A 21,383-nucleotide genomic window follows, 5' to 3' on the forward strand; every position below is an offset into this window, starting at 1 on the left:
ATCATTGCAGAAATTTCCGCACAACACACAAAAAAGATTTTCAAAACTTTTGGCATCATGTTCTACTGCAACTCCATCTGTTACATGCCACTTCTGTCAACACTTCCGAAATGAACATTTCTCTCCCCACCCACCCGGCAGTTTCCCAAGCACAGTTTCCCGGCCAAAATCCAATAAATAGCATGTTTTTTGGAGATGTACTTAACGTGCAGAACCTCAATATCTACGCACAACCACCACAGTAAACCAAACGCGCAGTATATATTCCAAATTCTAATAAAAACATCATTCAATTCTTTACACCATTTTACACACTGCGAATACGCGAGCGACTGCACTGGCCTTGACATGTTACAACGGTTATCAAGTTTCGCCTTTAAAATGTTTAATATATGCTTCCATTTTGTGTGATAAAGTATTGATGCTTAATTATTTTTTTTGCAGAATTAGAGAAGAAAGAGAAAGAAACAGCGTAATTAAATTACATTAAATGGCACTACTTTTCGTGTTGAGGAACAATGCTATTTTTTTAAAGATTCATACGCGATTAACAAATGCAGTGGCTCCGGGGCGAAGCGATTATTTTTCAATATTTCTTGAACAACGGGGTGAGTGGTGTCAGTGGTATGATAAAAAAAAACAGGTTACTGCCTGATCGTTTTCTATGTGTGTGCCCCTTTATATTGAGAATTGTGTCAGCGCCAGATCGTTTGCACTTAAAGGCTATGTTCTCATATTTTGTAATAAATACCATATTGCATTATATGCACTAGTATAATTTAGATCAATTACGTATTGTTGTTACGTATCCTTATTTGTGTTTTGACCAAAATAGTTTTTATTGTTTTCGAAATTTACCGTTGAACATATAAAATTATTATGTTTTAAACGAGCCGTCGTTCCAGCAGTGGAATCTTGACCTCACTTTAATGCATGGTATTCCATCCCGCAAGGTATCAAGGTCAGTTCGCGGTCAGTGAAATAAACTTTATATAAACGCCAGCGCGTTTACTTGGTGAACTGGAATTTTATTTTGACCAGAACTATCTTAAATGGAGTTATTCGGCGATATTATTATGATATTTCAATAATAGATTCTTCGTGTGTTTTCAGCAATTCTTTTATAAGTGATATTTTTTTCGGCGAAGCTGTCTACCCCAGCTTTTCACCTTAACCTGACCGTTGTAAGCGACCAATCAATTTGAATATAAAATTTCCCGCGGGTAGGCCTGAAACTTTTTGCAGTAGAAAACGTGCAATCTACAAAAAGATTCCACAGCAACATGAATATGTTATTCCATCGACTTTCTATATTTGGGAAGTATAGGGTATGAAAAGGGATACTACAGTTCGTTAAGCAACGATGTTAACTGCGTATTCAGCATGAAACAATTTTATCTGATAAGGTTCGAGAGATAGAGCAGTTTCACACGCAATTCTCGACATCGATACAGAGTTTGTGCCCTTTTATATTTAGAATAATGTCAGCGCAAGAGCGTTTGTGCTTAAAGGCTGTGTTATCATATTTGGTAATAACTACGATATTGCATTATGTGCACTTATAAATTTTAGATCATATAAGTAGTATTGTTCAGTAACCTGATATACGCTTTGACGAAAATATTTTAAATTGTTTTCAAAATTGACCGTTAAACACGTAAATGTTTAAAGTTTGAAAAAAAAAGCCGTCGTTACAGCAGTGGAATTTTTACCTCACTTTAATACATTGCATTCCAACCCGCAAGGTATCAAGGTCTTTTTGCGGTCAATTACAGAAATCGTTGTATAAACGCTATCGCGTAAACTATGTCCACTTGAAGTTTATTTTGATCAGATAGATACTAAATAAAGATATTCGGCGATATTATTATGGTATGTCAATCATAGATTTTTAATGTGCTTTCATCAATTTGATGAAAATGACCAATTTTGATTAATTTAATTAGAAATATCTATTTAGACCAATTTATTAAGCGTGAGCACGACGATTCATGATACTATTAATATTGGAATCAAATCAGATTCGAGTGTTGTCGGCTGACCTATATGCTTTCATTTATGTTCATGCTTCTTGTGTTTTTCTATTCTGTAAATATAGATATCTGAGTAATAATATCTAATAAAGCGAAATAAGTCACGAAATATTGCGCAACATCCCGTAATTGGCGTGTGATGCAGCTAAGAACTGCGCAGAACAAAATGGCATTCGCTATTTTTTATCTCATAGGTATCACGTTTGATAGTTTAACAACACCGACCACAATCAACGCCGTATATCTTTTTTAAAGATATTTCTGGTTTCTAATTTAATAAGAATTATTCCACCATATTGGCACATTGATTAAGCACGAGCGTCATGATTCCCGAGGCTTAAAATACTCGAATAAAATAACAAACCACTAAAACAGGTCTATTCGAAGAACGCGCGCATCAATATCACAAATATGTATGGATGATTAACATGTGGCTGCTTGACTTATATGTTTTCATTTCATTTCCATTCTTAATTTGTAGGTCTGTTCTGTATCTATAAATATTTGATAAATCATATATAAACATTCGAAATAATCAACGATTGTTGATGCAACACCCATTAATTGTTTTGTGTGTGATGCAGCTGAGAACTGCGCAGAAAAGTGCATTCGTTATCATATATCTTATTTATATAACTTTTTCTCTTTCCCAATACCAACCACAATAAGCGCCGTATATCTGTTGTTGTTTTTTTAAGATATTTCTTGAGTTATTTAACTCATAAATATATTATCCTGTCAATTTCCCAATAAATTCTTGTATAAGTGTATTGGTCCTCACTATTTGGTTGATGGGGCGCAATTTAGTGGCATCATTTCTGGCCTCAACAAAATCTCGACTAGTCGTCAAAATATCTGGTAAGTCAATGAAATAAAATGACATCGAAAGAAAATCGATAACCTCGATATAGTTGCAGTTTCATAGTACGTAATGTCAATATAATATATATTTTGTAGTAGGCTTATTCAGCACCATGCTTCCTCGGCATAGGCATACAACATGTGATGATTCGGTTCCCAAAATCAAAGTAACTTATTCGTCCCTATATTAAATAATACACATTCTTTAAACTTAATTAAACACCATTACCGTTTTTTGTGATGATATTGTATTTGCTTTTAAACAATATGTTTTGCTCCCAAATGCAATTGCAATAAAAAAATTGTCTCTGACCTAAGCTTTCTTTTCAATAATTTTCCTTCCGCTCATTTACTTTGATACAAATTGTGTCCCCTGAATACTTTTCGAACTAGTCGGAAAAATGAAAATAATTTATTAATTCTTACAGTTGTATTGATACAGACTTTGTCCAAGCTAAAAGGTAATGGTTATTCATATTCAATACATATTATTACACGTGTCCGACATTAACGTTTCGGTTTCAACGCAAACGATATCATGATTACGTTATAAAATTTTAAACGGTTGTTTTACTTCAAAATCAAATTCCAGTTTATGGCAGTTTCGATATTAAAACAATTGGATATCATGCTCAAAATACAGAAATTGAATGCATAGGATATGTTTCACCCTATCGAGGAACATAATGCAAATCCAACATGAAATCAAACTAATACTTGAAAAATTAATTCCTGTAAAATGTCCTGTGCTAGAAGGAACTTTACCGGTCTGCAGTTGTTTACCATTAGTGCAAATGCCCCCAAACACTTGTAGCTTATGTTAATCAAGTTCATCGAAGAAGCGGGTGGCGCTAGTCCCGTTACACACGACATGCATGCCAGAATTTTTCAGGTCCAAAACGGGACTTTCCATAAAAAATTGGGACACTTAAACGATCAATCATTCCACCTTTTCTTTAGTCAGTATATTACTTACAAAAACTCTAAATTTCTGCCCAATATTGACCATAAATGTGTGTTCAGAATTTCGTGAACACAGACGTTCTTTATTTTCCGGAAGTAAACACACTCCATAAACTAAAATGTGGGGTATCCCCATATGCCTTGATTTGACATATGTAAATCGTGTGACACGATGTGAGCGCATCGAGCGCTGTTCTTATTTAACCAATCGTAAATAAACTCTCAAATTAGATTGATGCAAATATGTACAAACTTTTTTCTGAAAATCAGTCGAAAACGTTAATTTGTGAGAAACATCAATGTGTATTGGTCAGCATTCAATTTGTTTGATGTACAAAATCGGTGTTTTGACAGATTTTATAACCTTAGGTTGTATAATACACAGGATAATAGACTTGATTGGGCCATGAAATACAACCGCAGGTGGCGTTTATTTCTGTACGATACATCTTTCGATAGCAATTAGCGACCCCTATCATAAAAACACCATGGTGTGAATGCTGATTAAATCAATAAGTTGCCGATAAATCGCTAATAAGGTGTCAAAAACAACACTGGTGCGCTTGAGTAGTAAAAGTGGGTTGTTAATTGGGGGGCAATAAAGGGATTAGCGATGGTAAGTTTTAGCCAGAAAGAGCTTGAAAAGCGAATTTTATAGGGAACTTATAGACCTTACATTGTTTTTAACGAATGTCGGGACAAATTGTCTCATATCGGGATGCCGGGACAATACGCCCAAAAGCAGGACTGTACCGTCGAGATCGGGACGTCTGGCATGTATGACACGAAATAGGGTGCTGGAGGTTTCGGTAAATAACAAATTCGGTAAATTGGATTTATATAGTAAATGCCATGGAGGCTTCGGTAAATTGTTGTTGTTTTTTATAGAGGTGGTATACCTACAATGAGGTGTTAATGACACCTATTATTGGCTTACAATAACATCAGAGGCATATATTTGCAAACTATGGATTAATTTGAAGTCCGGTTTTATTTTCCACTTTTTGGGAAGATAGCCCATGGCTTTGGAATTGGGAATTTTATTTGCATTTTCATGAAATTGGGAAAATAATTTCTTAGCCTTTGTTTCCACATGAAAAGTCCACTGATTAGGGAAATACTAAATTTGATTTAACTCTTTATAATCAATTAAAAGAACAAAATCATATAATACTTTGTTATATGTAATTGAATTGATATTGAGATAAAATATGCATCAGACTTCTTTCTAAAAATAAAAATAAAAAATTTTTTTTTTTTTTTTTTGGAAGTTGGGAATTTTTTGCCACATTTTGGGAAAAAAGTATACTTTTTGGGATTGGGAACATAGCCGAATTTCGGCTATAAAATCCGGCCAAAAAAAAACCTGGGAGTTGAGTAATTAATGTTATGCCTACGGTAAAGAATTAAGGGACATGAATGTGCTACCTCTGAACTTTTTAAAACTAATTCTTTTAGGAAATTGTAGGTACCAAACTAGCAATAATTCAACTTTCAGCTTAGGCTGAGAGTTGCAATGCGCTCTCTCTTGTCCATGGGTACAAAATGTTATCAATAATTCTAGGGTTAATGAACACGGAAACTGCAAGAGCTTATTAAAATTTACCAATCTAAACCACAAACTCATCCAAATGGTACCATTAAAGCAAGAAATATTTGATTTGTATTGACTAAGGTTTTGTTTTATACGCTGTATCAGCCATATTGGAAAATTGACCCAATATAGGTCAGGTCGCATTACACCAATATTTTGTATGTCGCGTTATGTGTTGGAGCCAAAAGGTCGATAACGATGTGGTATTCGATACAGAATACACTGTTTCAAATTTAAACATAACAATGTCAGAGAGAAAAGTGTGTTGAAACATCGTCGTGTTTTTATCGGATGCATGCAAAGGATAACATCCGTAGGTTTCCATTCAGGTAAATTTAACATGGTTATGAAGTTTATTCATTATTTTCCTAAATTTGTCTGGAACGACGTCTGTAAACATGTTTAGTGAAGCGCACGGATTCTAGGTTGGCGCTAAGGAAAAAAAACTTAGTCGCCAAACCTAGGGGGGTCCGGGGGCATGCCCCACCTGAAAATTTCCTGAGCAAAATTAAGACTATTTTTGTCTGAAATTAGCCCTTTTTTTGCTTGACAAATTTTCTTCGCTGGTGAGCCACTTGCTGACATTTTGCAGGAGATTTTTTTGTTTACACAGACACCGGTGGCGTAGTGATAATGATACATTACCACCGTAAATCAGTTTTCGGTACATGTGGTATTTAGGTTAGAAACCACTTAAACAGCCCGCCCGTCTCGGTAGTAATTATACAACATTTTATGAAATCCAAACAATACTTATTTTCATTTTTTTTTTGTTTTTGAAGAAATGCGTGAGAAATTACTTAGTCAGCATGAGACCGTCATTCCATGTCAAAAACCGTGAGACTCACGGTGAAACCGTGAGACTTGACAGGTAGATGTTTCCGATTCTGCATTCACGTCTGCACTATTTTAGACGTCTTCGGATCGCGAACCTTACATTTGGTCATTTCCTGAGCTTACATTATTCTGTCCGCTTTCTTTTCTAAAGAATTGTGTTAATTTCTGTTGCTTTGACTTTCCATTTTCGTTCACAGCATACATTTTTCCCAGAATCTGCAACTCGCTTTCGAAATCGGTCTTTCATGTCGCATAGCTACCGTAAAGGGAAGTTACTCATATCTACTTTTTTAGCCAATCAAAATCGTTGTTTCTTTGGAAATTAGTTTTAAGTGGCTATGTCAATGCCATAACTCTGCCCATCTGATTAAATGACAACTCCGTACTGGTCGATTCGATGACGTTGAATCGTAACATCTAGAGCATAGGCCATAACACGGCACGCTTCAGTGATTATCACGTAAATCTCCAAGTAACCCAAATACTCGAAAAGACTGGTCGCAGTGTTAAGCATGACCACTTAAGACATTAGCCATGTGGATTATCGACCTAGGCCGTCGTCATTATCCCCTGGGCCTTTCCGGTAAGGGTAATGATTGTGTAATCTTAGCGATGTTTCTGGCGTTTTATACGGTCTGAAAACAGGCATTTAGAGTGTGCATTTGTAAAGCATAGGGACTTTTTTTCAATCGCCAATTTCATGAAAATCTTATTTTTAATCGCCAGCCAGAAATTGTAATCGCCAATGGCGATTTTGGCGATCGGTAACGCTAACGTAGGGATTCCGTGCGCTGAACTGCACCCATGTGTATGAAGGAGTGCATATGGACTCCCAGAGCCGCCATAGCAAAAATTATCAAAGGTTCTGGGAGTCCGTTTATATGGACTAGGTACCAAACCAAAAATTGTAGATTGAATTAAAAATGTAACTATATTGAAAGTAAATTTTCGATTTAAATAACTCAATACTATTTTATTTTTTTATAATTGGTGCTTTTATTATAAGTCCCCTACTGGTTTCACCGGAGGGGACTTATGGTTCTGTCCGTCACACTTTTCTGGATTCTGCGATAACTTTGAAAGTTCTAATTATTTTTTCATGAAACTTGGAACATGGATAGATGGCAATATGGACATTATGTACTTCATTTCATTTCTTACGTCAAAAATTTTGGTTGCTATGGCAACAAATAGACTAGAAATACTGCTGAAAATGGTGGTTTTTCTGGATCCTGCGATAACTTTTAAAGTTCTTAATATTTTTTCATGAAACTTGAAACATGGATAGATGGCAATATGGACATTATGCACGTCATTTCATTTCGTTTCGACGTAAAAAATTCTGGTTGCTATGGCAACAAATAGACTAGACATACTGCTGAAAATGGTGGTTTTCTGGATCCTGCAATAACTTTTAAAGTTCTTAATATTTTTTCATGAAACTTCAAACATGGATAGATGGCAATATGGACATTATGCACGTCATTTCATTTTGTTCCTAAATAAAAAAAAATGGTTGCTATGGCAACAAATATATATAAAAAAAATCTGGAATTTCTGACAATGGTGGAGCCGGTAGGGGACTTGCATATATATTGCTTGACAATAGTCTTTTTTAAATTACATAATAGTAATAATAAATAATGATTTAAGACGGAATCAATGTAAGATCTTCAATTAAGTTTAATGCTATTAAAAAAGGTTCTTGTAAAATATTGTAGACATGATTTGTTAAAAAAAACATCACAAACAAAACCATAAACAAATATGAAATAATTTGTTTGATATTGATTTCAGTTTAAATATAAAGCACAATAGTATTTTAGACCATCAAAAAGCACTCACTCGACAATTTCTTAATATATACATGAGGTAGTTTGCCAACATAATGAATATGTTGCCCAGCTCTTGCCACATGGAGGCCACCTCTTGTAAGAGCCAAATGTTGAATTTCATATTAAATATTACAACAACCTTCAGCTACACCTACACAAATTGTGGATTGCTTCAAATTAAAGGTCAAATTCCGAGTGCGCTTTATACATGTATATAACAATGTTTTATTGGTTATCTCACTATTCTGGATGGGAAAAACACAAGAAAAAAACAACATATAATAAGTGTACGAAATTTTTGAAAAGAAATATAATGATACGCATTTAAATGCATGTGTGAATGTCAGAGTTTAATTATTAACAGGTCTTTACAACTGCCTTATGTGCTTACCTGCTTGTAGGAAAAAGAAGCGAACATTTTATTCATATAAGAAACAAATATATTTGATAAAATTATTATTATTTTTATCTGATACACTTTAGTTATTATGGTTTTTCCAATTAATTGTATAGAACATATATTAAAAACAAAAAAAATCAGGACCTAAAGATAACTTGTAATATATAAATTACCTCCCTTGATAAGAATATTAATAGGTTGCAAGCCTGGTTAATTAATATTAACACTTTGCAAACATCTCTAAATTGATAACATCAACTCCGTACATTTTAAACAGATAATTTAAATAGTGCCAAACAACTCAAGTAGTGTACACGCTTATCAACTCAAGGTGTGATAATCCCTATTATACCAATTTACCGAAACCTCCATGGCATTTACTATATAAATCCAATTTACATGTACCAAACTTGTAATTTACCGAAACCTCCATAACTCACACAATATATAAGATAAAAGGGATTTTTCTTACTTAATTGTCAAAAAGATCGAAACAGGTGTCTGCATCTTGATTATTTGTGCTTGACACTGGCTAGAGCAGCTGCCAACTTCGACAGGCGTGCACAAGGCTTATTAAGTGTACAAACGTGTGAAACTTGTCAGGAGCTTGCAGGTACAGTACAGGCACCGTGTACTTAAACAAACGCCTCTCGCTGCGGTGTTCATCTCACTGTGTTTGCTTACCAATATGAACCCCGCAATGGGTGTTCAGATCAAATGTCGTGGGGCCCGTTTGCCATAAGGCAAACACAGCGAAACACCGCGGACCCTTAATATGTACCACGTTGTTCATGGTGTTCGCTTAAAATAAAATAATTGAACATAAACGTATTGTATTGATCCCTTTCATTTAAAAGTGATAATGAATTATGTATTTCATACTCATGCCCATGGCAGTGTTTTCTGTCTTTTTTAACACCGCGTGTAAAAGAAAAACGTGTTCGCATCTAGCTGTTGGATACCGCACATGGAGGAGTGTTAATTGCGTGTTTGATTATTCAATTAACAGTTTTTAGCCATGGAGAACTCATAACTGATTGAAGTAATCGTATTATCCCGAGTCCCTGGATTCCGAGATACATACGTGTCAACTGTCTCAATCACATACATGAAGCTTCTCCCATCTTTATCAATTACTCGATAATCCTATAAATGCCCCATTTCCATTTTTAAAAGCAATTTATGGGTGGGTAATAAAGACGATAAGAGTCATAAACACAAACGTTTGCATTTGTCGAAAGTATCAAATGAATTTCGGCATATGATTCTATTTAAAGATTTGATGAAACAGGCGCCCAATCAGGACAGTTGTAATGCAACATGCGTAACTCACCTGACACGGCTGCATGCGTCGTGTACAGCTATTTTCCGTTACAACTTCTACATGAAATAAATGAATTTCTTTTTCCTGATAAGGCCAGCATTTTTTTATTATCTGTTTTACGGGAGCGACCGACCCTATTTAATTTTTCGACAAATACAAATAAAAATAAAAGTCACTTTCATTTTTTTTATTTACATTTCACCCGCCGACCTAGCATTTTATAAAAAACTAGAAAAAAAAATTGTGCAGATTGCCGAAAGTGTTGTTCAAAATTTGTTTATAATACGGGTTGTTTCGTTGTGCCAATTCGACTTGTAAAGCGTCAGCGATTTTCATTGGCTATTGCAGCCAATACCACACGCTATTAGCCAATCGGTGAGTATTTAACAAATAATTTCATATTGCATTTCCGAAATGGCGGACATTAACATCAAAGAGACAAATGTAGCATATTTTTAAATCAAATAAATTAAAAACGGAGCAGAAACATTTAATTTCAATTAGAAAAGATAATCTTCAGAACACCATTGTTGACATCATGCCCATATTATGTGATACGAAATTCAAAATAATAATGAGTTAGGGCAGATGATGCAGGAGTTTCACCATCGATAACTTTCTGTGTGTTAAAAAGTTTTGGGTAGGTTTAATAAATATGCGTATTTATTAAAATACATATCCTGTAATATTTTTATAGATAAAAATCAACATCCCGAAAATTTCCAAGAAGTACTACTTTACGTTTCTTTATAATGAACATGAGGACTGAACCACAGGTACTTGCATCAATAATCCCATTCGCCACCCGCCCATATATTCTTTATTTAGAAAAAAAGTATGCAACACAGCTTCTGAAGAAAATAACATTAGGTCCCAATGTTCGTATGTCCATCAAAGTCACAAGAAAGTTTTATTTATTTTTCTCGACATTATTTTTCAAAAATGAGTTATTATTTAGCCGAAATTATGATATTCTATCAACTGTAAATAATGTTTTCATACTTCAAGATTTGTACTGCAAGGAATGCAAATACTAGTAAATATATCACACCTCAGGCTCTGTTGATAAATGTGCTCAGGGCCCTCGTTTGGTCGTTTTTGGAGCCGAAATTCAGCCCCATTTCCACCTTAAATTAGTATACTTTTTTCCCCTATTTCACCTAAAATTGCCCCCTCCAAAACAAAAAAAAAACTTTTTTTTTTTACTTTTATACCTATGTTGCCAGCAGGTATCTTGCTATAAACCTTTGATTAAATGTATATTTATGTAAATTACATTAAAATAGAGCAATATTAAGTGTTGAATGATTGGTGAAAAGATCTTGTAAAATTCCCCTTTTCGCCAAAAACGATGTGAAATTCCCCCCTCTAAGGGCCCCGGCCCCAAAGTGTAGCAAGGGCCCTGGTGCTCAATCGGCTCTATGTATTTGTTCCAAGGGTTATTATTATCTTCACATTTATATAATGTAGCTCTCTCTGTTTATTATATATCCAAAACATGTTATTGCTGTTTCTCCTTAAAATAATACAGACAACACATTCCAGAGAAATTTTCATTTGAACTTAAACTGTGAATAAGAGAGGAACAAAATAGTATGTGCAAAAGTTAACACCATTTTATTTTGACAATACTGTGAGTCTTTTACGAAATTTTTAAAATAAAATACTATTTTAATATATACAATTACATAGTTCAAAAGTTGTGTTCTGTATATAATTAATCTTGTGAGTAAGTTATATACAGTCAGCAGAGTAATTCTACTAGAACAATTTAAATCCTTGCTACATGTGCTTTTTAATTCTTTATACGGCATTCACTTAAGAAAATGTTCAATGAAATAAATCTAGGTTTCTAGGTACATGTATATTGTGTCTTTAACCTCAATATTTTGTTGGGGCTAATGTAAAGCCAATGGACATGATACAAAACCTACAAGATTACCGCCATACAATGTCACATACAAAATAATTATCACCTAACCCATGCGTTTTGAGAGAATAATATTGTTTAACTCTTTATTATATAAGTAAATATTACGCATGTGAAACAAGGACGGATTATTTTTAACTCCAAATGTATGATTTGATCACACCTAGAAGAAGAAAACACTAACATGTTACACACCAAATATTGAACCCCTGACTCTTGCGTTGTCTGTGTTGTTAGGGATTATCAAAGACATTAATCTATATAAATCAGTTGACCCCTGAAGCGCAAACAGTTTTGACCACAGAGACATGCTTTGAGGAAACTTAGCAAAGAACCACTATATGGTTGGCATGCAACGCAACAAACCAAAGGGCCTTGCAGTTTCAGAGAATGATTATATTATTTATATTTATAAGCAAAACAGTAACCCCTAGGGAGGGCAAATTTTCTGCATGATTTGAACAAACTTCAAAGAGAACCTCATAACGATGTTACACACCAAATATTGTAGTCATGCCTCTTGTGTTCACTTAACATATATAAACACTATAACTCTCTTTGAATATAAAATGAAATGCAGCACATATTTTTATAAGTCTATAACTCACGGTTTCTTAAATAAAATATTGACAATTTATGTACTAGAACTTTCACTACACAAAGTTTGGATCAAGATCAATTCAAGCGCAGTCTGATCAGGATCCAAAGTGTTTGCTTAACATCTTTAGAAGTACTGACTGAATGACAATTATGTTGAACAGTTTGGATCCTGATCAGACTGCTCTTTTGGAGCCAAAATGGTCGCAATCGCTCTAATGTCCAATTTCCTGTTATGTGGCTCATTTTTTCTCATGATTGATACAAATTATCATGATATTAAGCAAGTCTGTTGTATATTAAATAGTATTTTTTAGTGTGCATATTCCTTCCATGGATGAAAGTTACAAAGTTGGTTGTTATTTAAAGCTATTAAACAATTTTAAAAGTTTTCAATTCTTTTTTATTTGAGTCAAATGCATGCTATATTTGTTATAAACATACATGTACATATGATTAACACTCAACAAAAGTTTAACGATCACTATAATACACTACACACCTGGCGTGGTTAATGGTCTCTATTGAAGCAATATAGTATAATACATGCGAACGGTGCTTTTACATATAAATATATATAAAAATATGTTTACTATTATTATAAAAACTTCTACAATAGTGTAATAAGATATATAAAACACTTAAAGGTTAATGCAAGTTTATATAAGGTTAAATTGGCTTAATTTTAATTTTTCAAAAATAAAATAAATAATCAGTTTAGACAGTTTTATTTTTATTTTTTTGGTAGACTGCTCACTTTTCATGATTTTATTTTTATTTATCCCCCCCCCCCCCCCCCCCCCCCCGACTCAAATTTTTTGAAAAATTTCCCGTAAAACAAATAAAATAAAAATGCTGGCCTAAAAAGCGCGCTAAAATTGGCTTGTTGTTTTTATTGGTAAATAACAATTTCGTAGCAGATACAACATTGAGATCATTTAATTTCCATTAAAAGTTTTGTTGTGTATTTCAACTAAAGTACCGGGGTATCTCGCAAAATATTTGGCATTGACATTTCCTCTTAATAAAATATAATTTAAACACGCTGTATCGTTACCGTTACGCTGTTTCAGTTACTTCATTATTGAAACAAGTGTTGTAACATACTGATGCAATACGTAAATTCAGACAGTACTTAAAGTCGGACACAAGTAAATAAATGATTTCAGGTCGGGCTACAAAGACCCAGTGAAGAGGCCAGTAGGACCTGTAAATAAACTCTGATATACACATGTACAATAAATAATTTATAACTCACTTAATTTCTTTGAAACTTGATATTTGTTGTTAAAAAGGGCAATTGCATTGATGATCACCGTAAGAGTTAATAGTATTGATCATCTAAATGCTTATTTATGTTTCCGACTTTACGTACTGTCCGAATTTAAGTACGCATACATGTTCACATACATGTAATATTTCCATGTAGTATTTGATTTTCTTTTGTACATTTACATTTAAAACGCGTGAATGACTCTTGCAGACAGGTGTTTACGGTGGCTGCGCAGCATCGCGGTGATCACGGGTGTTCCCGTTAATGATATTGTGCATTAATCCCGGCGATTTCGCGTGTTCGCCGAACACTGCTGTCAGTAGCCTGTCCGTCCCCCGCGAAATGTCACCCATCGGGAAAAAGTGAACACCGTGGACAGGCGTTTTTGTTTTAGTACACGGTGCCTGTACTGTACATTCTCTTTCCAAATTGAGATTCGTCTTTTTCTACGACACACCCTGGACCACCTATTTATTCGCTATCTCTTTCTAGTACGCAAAGACAAACTTCTCAGGCGAAATTCTTCCAATCAACACGGCTGTGCTTTGATATACTCAGCCTACGTGCTATAAAGTCACTTGGCAACTGGTAAACCCCGCTTTATGGCCTGAGCCAGGGTAAGGTGAGTTCTGCTAAACCATCTTCCCTCTCTGTTCAAAGTCTATTTATTGCAGGCCCTCAGCTAATGTAACATTGTCAAACACACTGGTCTTAACAGTGTTTTTTTTACCATTTTGGTAATAGGGCAGGATCCCTATGGATTGGGAAAATTTACGGTGTTTTACTAATATCAGGAAATTAGTGTTGTTGTTGTTTTGCTAAAAAATGCTTCAAAATTGAGAATACAAGTGTTTTCAATATTATATTTACTAAGGTTGAACTTATATGGATAAGAGTTAAATGACATAATTGAGATCTTTTATCCATTAGCAGTGTTCTGCCGTGAATCTTTACTGTTTGGGACAGGGACCCCCCGGGGGGGATAAAAAAGAAGGGACAAAAGGGAAAAATCTGGAAAAACAGAAATATATTTGTTTCAGAATTAAATTTTCAGAAACTTATTACCTTTTACTTGCACTCTTAAACTTGCTTGATTTCTTCTTACAGCCAGTCCACAGGATGTAACATTCTAATTCAAACTTGAACATTTTTTAAAACTGTCAAACAATTTTGTCAACATACATGTATTTACATAACTTTGAACAGTTACAGGCATTTAATGTCTACATCTGCTTGGAATTAGAGGCAAAGAATCGCCTTTGCTTTACACTTATCCAGTGATCTAAAGCCCTTTCAAAGTCAAATTTCTCTAGTGAACCTCCTTCCACAGTTATCAAGAAAATTGTTGAAGCGAATTTGTTTGGAATTTACGTTTAGGGGCAGACTTTTTTCGGCATTGCTAAACTGCAATGTTGTGACTTGGGGAAAACTCTGTTGGGGTGTTATTATTATCGTTATATTTTCTAATTTAACTTGCCGGAGGAAAAAAACTCAAATGGATTTTGTTTTCTTCGGCCTGTCACTTTCTGCCATTTTGATAGGTGTGGAAAGTTCCTTGATTGAGTTGATATCTGATTGGTTGTTATAATCTCAACTAACCAATGAAATAAAGTGTGATTAAAGTAAATTAACCATTGGCTGTGAAATGACTTCACATCCAATGAAATAATTTGTTCTAGTTACGCATTCACTCGATTACTTTACTGAATTACAAATTGAATCAATTAGATTTTATTCCTATTAACTGATTCCCATGCGCCCGCGGACCCATATACAGTAAACTTGCGATAACTCGAGGAAGCACGGGACCGACATCGATGCTCGAGTAATCGCAGGTTTCGAGTAGTCCACAGTATTATTTGTTTTCACTGTCTCGGTTGATAATGCTAAATTCTGACCGCAAACGCTTTATTTACATGTAAGACGGTGCTAGAGAAAGAAAAGGCTTTGTAAAAATCGCTGAAGGTTACAGTATAATAAACAAAACAATTAAGATGATCGTAATTTCATTTAATTATTTCAACATACACACAAAACATATCAGGGGTGTGATTTTTCCGCGGATTTCCGCGGATCGGGTTGTCCCGGATGTCACTTCTGAGATTTGCGTAAATTCGTTTTAATAAATGTGGGGGAGAGGGGCTACCACCGATTCCGCGGACGTATTTCATAAGCGGCCCGAAATATCCGCGTGCGCGAAATCTCTCCGCATTTTACACCAGGGGTCTCGCGAGTGGGTGAAATGGGCGATTTCTTCGCCAAATTAATCTTCACTTTGCACATTAATTTCTTGAAGGCGAAGTGACTTCTCTTCCTTTTAATGATTTACTTTGTGCCACACATTGACCGATTAAAATCAATTTGATGTGGAGAATTGGACAGAGGAGGATTCTTAGCCATTAGTGCCCCATGTACAGGTCATGCAAAGTTGAACATTCAAAGGAACAGTCTGGAGCTATTACACTTCTTGAAATTGTTAATAGATGATGCCTTGATTAATTGCCTTCTGCTGGCTACCAATAACTACCGGTATGATTCAGCAATGTTAAATGGCCCATTAAAACAATACTAAGGAATGATCAAATGGGAAGATGTAACCTAGCACTGGCAATAAATTTGGGGCTCATTTACAGGTCAGATTTGTAAAATGAGATTATAATGAATTTTTAATTTAAAACAAATATTTGAAACACAATATAATTTGATTTAATGTTGAATTGCTTAAAATTAACAAGGAAGTAAAAAGATTCTGAACATTACTGGCTTGTTACAATTGAAGTTTATTTGATACACCTGTTAAGGAAAAAAAGTAATTAAAAGTACAATCATAATCAACAATCAATGAGAAATAAGGAAAATGTTGGTTTTTTATACACTGAACATGTCTTATTGTATAAAAACAAGTGAAGAGTTGATTGAAAGCTGAACAGAAACCACTAAGTTGCTGCAAAATATATGTAAAACTAAGATCTATGACGCAAATGTACCATTTCTCCCAAATATGTTACCAATTCTCCCTATTTTGGCTTTAGGGAGAAGTGACTTCTCCCTAAATTTTGAGCCTAGCTAGACCCCTGTTACACTGGTAGATTATGCCTAAGCATTTTTAAAACGAGCCATATAATTGGCTGTCGTTTCTCAATCTTCCAATTAAAATTGTGTTCTTAAAATGCGCTCTGTGATTTGTTTGCAAATGGCGCCGTTGTGAAGAGAAAATTAAGATTATTGAAATAACAAATAGCAATCGAATAAACGACTGACATTACCTAGTCTGATAGGAATAATGAAATGTGTTTGTCAAAAAAAAAGACTACGTTTAAGATACAAGCAACACATATTTTGTGAAGAAATGTGCCCACTGAATTTGTGTCACGGAAACCAGTGTTTGCAAATTGGAGTTAAGTCTACTCGCGAAGTAAAACAATTTAGAAGAGTATCGTTCGAACATGGAAATAAACAAACATGATTTGATTTTTATATGTCTGTGGGTCTGTGTATAATCAGACTCATATGCATATTCTGCTTTATTATGTTTGTCACGCTGTTCAGTTAACTGAAATAGCTTTGAACTGAGTGAAGATGTGAAATGCAAGATATTGAAAGGTAAACAAATTAAATATATTAATTTATCTCAGTTAATACATCATTAACACCAGAAGAACACTCAAGTGTATTTGTTTATATTTAGTCTATTAACTGTAATTCAATACATTGAAAAACTGCTGCTATTGATCACAATAAATACTTACTTAACTGTTTACTTTGCATCCTCAGTATGTTAAATGTGGAGTTTAACAGGTTTTCATAAAGAAATGTTGTTATGAAGTTCAAAAAGTTGTTTATTTTAATGGCTGTTTTTATGTTTGTCATTGCGTTATGCGCGCCATTCGCGTAGTCAAAATCAGTCAACAGAATTTTCCTCCCCTCTGACTTTGCCTCAATCACACCCCTGATATATATAATCAAAAATATCTCATCAATATTCACTGTACATGTAGCATAATTATTTTTTAAAAAGCACACAAGGTACAAACATGCGCATGAAAAAAAACACACACTAAAAACAACATTATCACTACACACTTTGCATTTTATTAACATTAGTCAGACTTGTGTTGCGCAAAGTCAAGGATTGAAGATTGTCGCAACCCATGAGCTTCCCGGAACTGATGGCGGAAGACGTTTTCGCGATAATTATCGATTGCTGGTAATCATTAAATTATCATTAAAACTGTGTAGCTTTGATCTGCTTCTCAAAGGATGACAATTTGCAGTGTTTCTCAAATGGCAACTAACTTCACACCTAATCGAGCGTCTTTTGTCTGCTTGATTGCGCTGTTTTCACAACTCGAATATTTTCAGCACCGACCAGACGAGAAAGCGTCTTCGAATAATTGCCAGTTAATAAGTAGTGAAATGCCTTTCAGGAACCGGCACACGACCTCGAGTTATCGAAAATCGCATGTTTGTCAGAGTTATCGCGGGTATTTTTATATAGACATTAAAGGAAAATGCTAGGGACTTTCTTTAATGCTCGAGTAATCGCCAGTTTTGGAGATATCGCCAGCTCGAGTCATTGCAATTCTACTGTACTGAAAACGAATGGGGACAAAAAAAACACTAAACTACCCTCTCTGTTGGAAGTCTTTTATTGCAGGCCAATAAATTTAAATTTCTTAGCCAACAATTAAACCCTGAATCCCTGCATATGTTATTTAATATATTGTGACACTTTCCGCCTAAACTGGATTTTTGCTAAGAAGAGACTTTCTTGAAACAAAAAATATCATAAAATCAAAAAGTGTTATACCTGATTAGCACAGGCTAATCTGGAACGACACGTTAGGCATATACATGTAAATAAATAAATACTTTTCACAGAGCACGGCTAAAATAATTTGTTTAGAAAATCAGGGGATGCAACTCCTATTTTTGTACAGCACAAAATAGGAGATTATTGTTAAGCATGCAGGGCAGAAACAGAGGGCATATACAGAGGGCAGAAACATAGGGCATAAACAGAGGGCATATAAACAAAGTTTATTGTGACAGTTCCCGAACATCGTGACATTTTTTTTACATCAACAATATAAACAAACACAGAAACACATGTAAAAATTATATATTATTAAATTATTAACTTACTTTCAATGGAATAAATACAGTGAAGCTCCTATGATGTTATTATTTTATTAAAGGAATTACGTTTCGTTATTTGTTAGTGGAAGTTATGAATATTGATATTAAATAGTACATGTTTATTATATAAATATATAAAAATATTGTTAAAAATCTTTCTTTGTCTTTTTTTTATCATTTTTCTTTTTTGAGCCGTAAATGATCAGTCCAGGCCACCAAAGGTTGCATGATTACATGTACTTGCCTAAAATAAATTATAATTTTAGGAAGGACTGTGTTTTCTGAACATTGTGAAGTCACGTTGGCAAAATGTGTTATTTATAAAAAAAGATACACAGCCTTGTTCAAATTATCATCTTTTGGGAGAAATTAAATACACAAATAATCCTTTATAGAAGTGATTATTATTATTAAGCCCAACACATTATAAAAGACTTGACCATAATTTGCCAAACTAATGTTGGCTATTCTCTAATTAGTTGTTTCCATTCTGTAACTTTACAGGGGTAGTTTGAATTAACCAATCTTCAGTGTGTTTTTTATGCCCCCAGTAACAGCGATTTTTTTTGTCATATTGGGAAAAGTATCCGTACCGGTCCAATTGGGAAAAATTGAGTCGTGAAAACCTCAAAATTGGGAAAAACTGTGTCCTGAAAACCTTGAAATCGGGAAAATGGTGTCGTGAAATCTTGAAATTGGGAAATTAGTGTATTTGATTTTTTTCTAACAAATCCCTTAAAATTGAGAATAACTGATGTCAAGTTATTAATATTATATTAACTAAGGTCCTAGCCATACAGCTGCATAAGTAAATTAATTAAAGTTCATTAAAAAAAAACAACCTTCATTTGGGAAATATGTAATTATTTCCAGATTGGGAAAGTGCCGTTTTCCGGTACTTTACAAAGAAGGAAAAAAATCGCTGGAGTAAGGTGGCATAGAGCATTTGAACTGTCTGTCCGTCCGTTCATCCGAAAACTTTAACATTGGCCATAGCTTTTTATGCTCCCGGATCGAATGATCGGCGGTATATTGTTTTTGGCCTGTCTGTCTGTCATTCTGTCATTCTGTCCCAAAACTTTACCTTGGTCATAACTTTTGCAATATTGAAGATAGCAACTTGATATATGGCATGCATGTGTATCTCATGCAGCTGCACATTTTAGTGGTGAAAGGTCAAGGTCATCCCTCAAGGTCAAAGGTCTAATATATGGCTTCAAATTGGAGCAGTAGGAGGCATTGTGTTTCTGACAAACACATCTCTTGTTCAATATTGTAGATAGCAACTTGATATTTGGCATGCTTGTGTATCTCATGGAGCTGCGCATTTTTAGTGGTGAAAGGTCAAGGTAAAGGTCATCCTTCAAGGTCAAAGGTCAAAAAATAAATCCAAGGTAACAAGCTTTAAAGGGAGATCATTTCTATTTATCATTTGACAGGTACAGATCATTTTTACCATAGAAGTAATATTTTTTATTATATCCCTTTAAAAATTATTACTTCCTTTGTAAAAATTATCTGTACCTGCCAAATGATAAAAAAATAGAAAATAAATCAAAGTGGCGCAGTAGGGGGCATTGTGTTTCTGACGAACACATCTCTTGTTTGTTCAAAATCCCCGCCAGTATCCAGCCTATTCCCAATGGAAAAAAGTATTTATTTTTCTGAAATGGGACCTTAACATTCTCAATTGAAGGTTTAAAAAAAAATTAAGAGCAACATTTAGTTATTCTCCCATCTAACTGTTCAAGTTACGCTTTATTATCCCCCGCCATAGGCGGAGAGATATTGTTTTGGCGTTGTCCTTCCGTCCGTGCGGCACTTTTGTGTCCGGAGCCATATCATGGAAGTGCTTTGGCGGATTTCAATAAAACTTAGTATGAGTATATATATGGATAAGAGGATGATGCACGCCTAATGGCATTGTACACCAACTGTTAATAACAGAGTTATGGCCCTTTGTATCTTGCAAAAATGCTTTTTTGTGTCCGAAGCCATATCTTGGAAGTGCCATATCTTGGAAGTGCTTAAGCGGATTTCATTGAAACTTGGTATGAGTATATATATATATGGATAAGAAGATGATCACTCCAAATGGCATTGTACACTATTGGATAATAAAGGAGTTATGGCCCTTTGTATCTGAAAAAAAAGCTTTTTTGAGTGTCAAATATAACACTTTTGTGTCCAGAAGCATATTGGCGGGGGATATCAATTCAATGAATTTGCTTGTTAAATTTAATATTAAAAACACTTTAATTCTCATTTTTGATGCATTTGTTAGCAAATAAACAACAACACTTCTTTATCAATTTTGGTTGCTGTGTTTTTTCCCCATCCAAATGGACCTGGCCCCGATCTGAAAGTGGTGAAAAAACCCACTGATATTGATGAAACTTTATAAATAGTAAGCTTAAATATAGACCTAGTAGACTGAATTTAGGGCAGGTTATATTAATGTCAAGCTCACTGTTACTAAAAACAAGTGAAGTGGTTTCTGCTTAATAATTTCTATATGAATGGCAGTATTGCATTCAAATTGCATATGTTGGTTACTTTAACCCATTTATGCCTAGCATCTAGAAAAAAGGCCTTGG

General features: G+C 34.4%; 1 protein-coding gene across 1 annotated transcript in view; it reads left to right on the top strand.

The window, feature by feature from the left end:
- Positions 1-3,262: 3,262 nt before the first annotated feature.
- Positions 3,263-21,383, top strand: part of LOC127834387 (uncharacterized) — a 31,456-nt gene continuing 13,335 nt past the window's right edge. Inside the window, exon 1 of the mRNA XM_052360203.1 lies at positions 3,263-3,355. The gene's annotated coding sequence lies outside the window, so the exon portion shown is untranslated. The remainder of the gene's footprint in view (positions 3,356-21,383) is intronic.

The sequence above is a fragment of the Dreissena polymorpha genome, chromosome 6 (genome assembly GCF_020536995.1).
Source record: "Dreissena polymorpha isolate Duluth1 chromosome 6, UMN_Dpol_1.0, whole genome shotgun sequence".
NCBI classification, from domain to species: Eukaryota; Metazoa; Mollusca; class Bivalvia; order Myida; family Dreissenidae; genus Dreissena; species Dreissena polymorpha.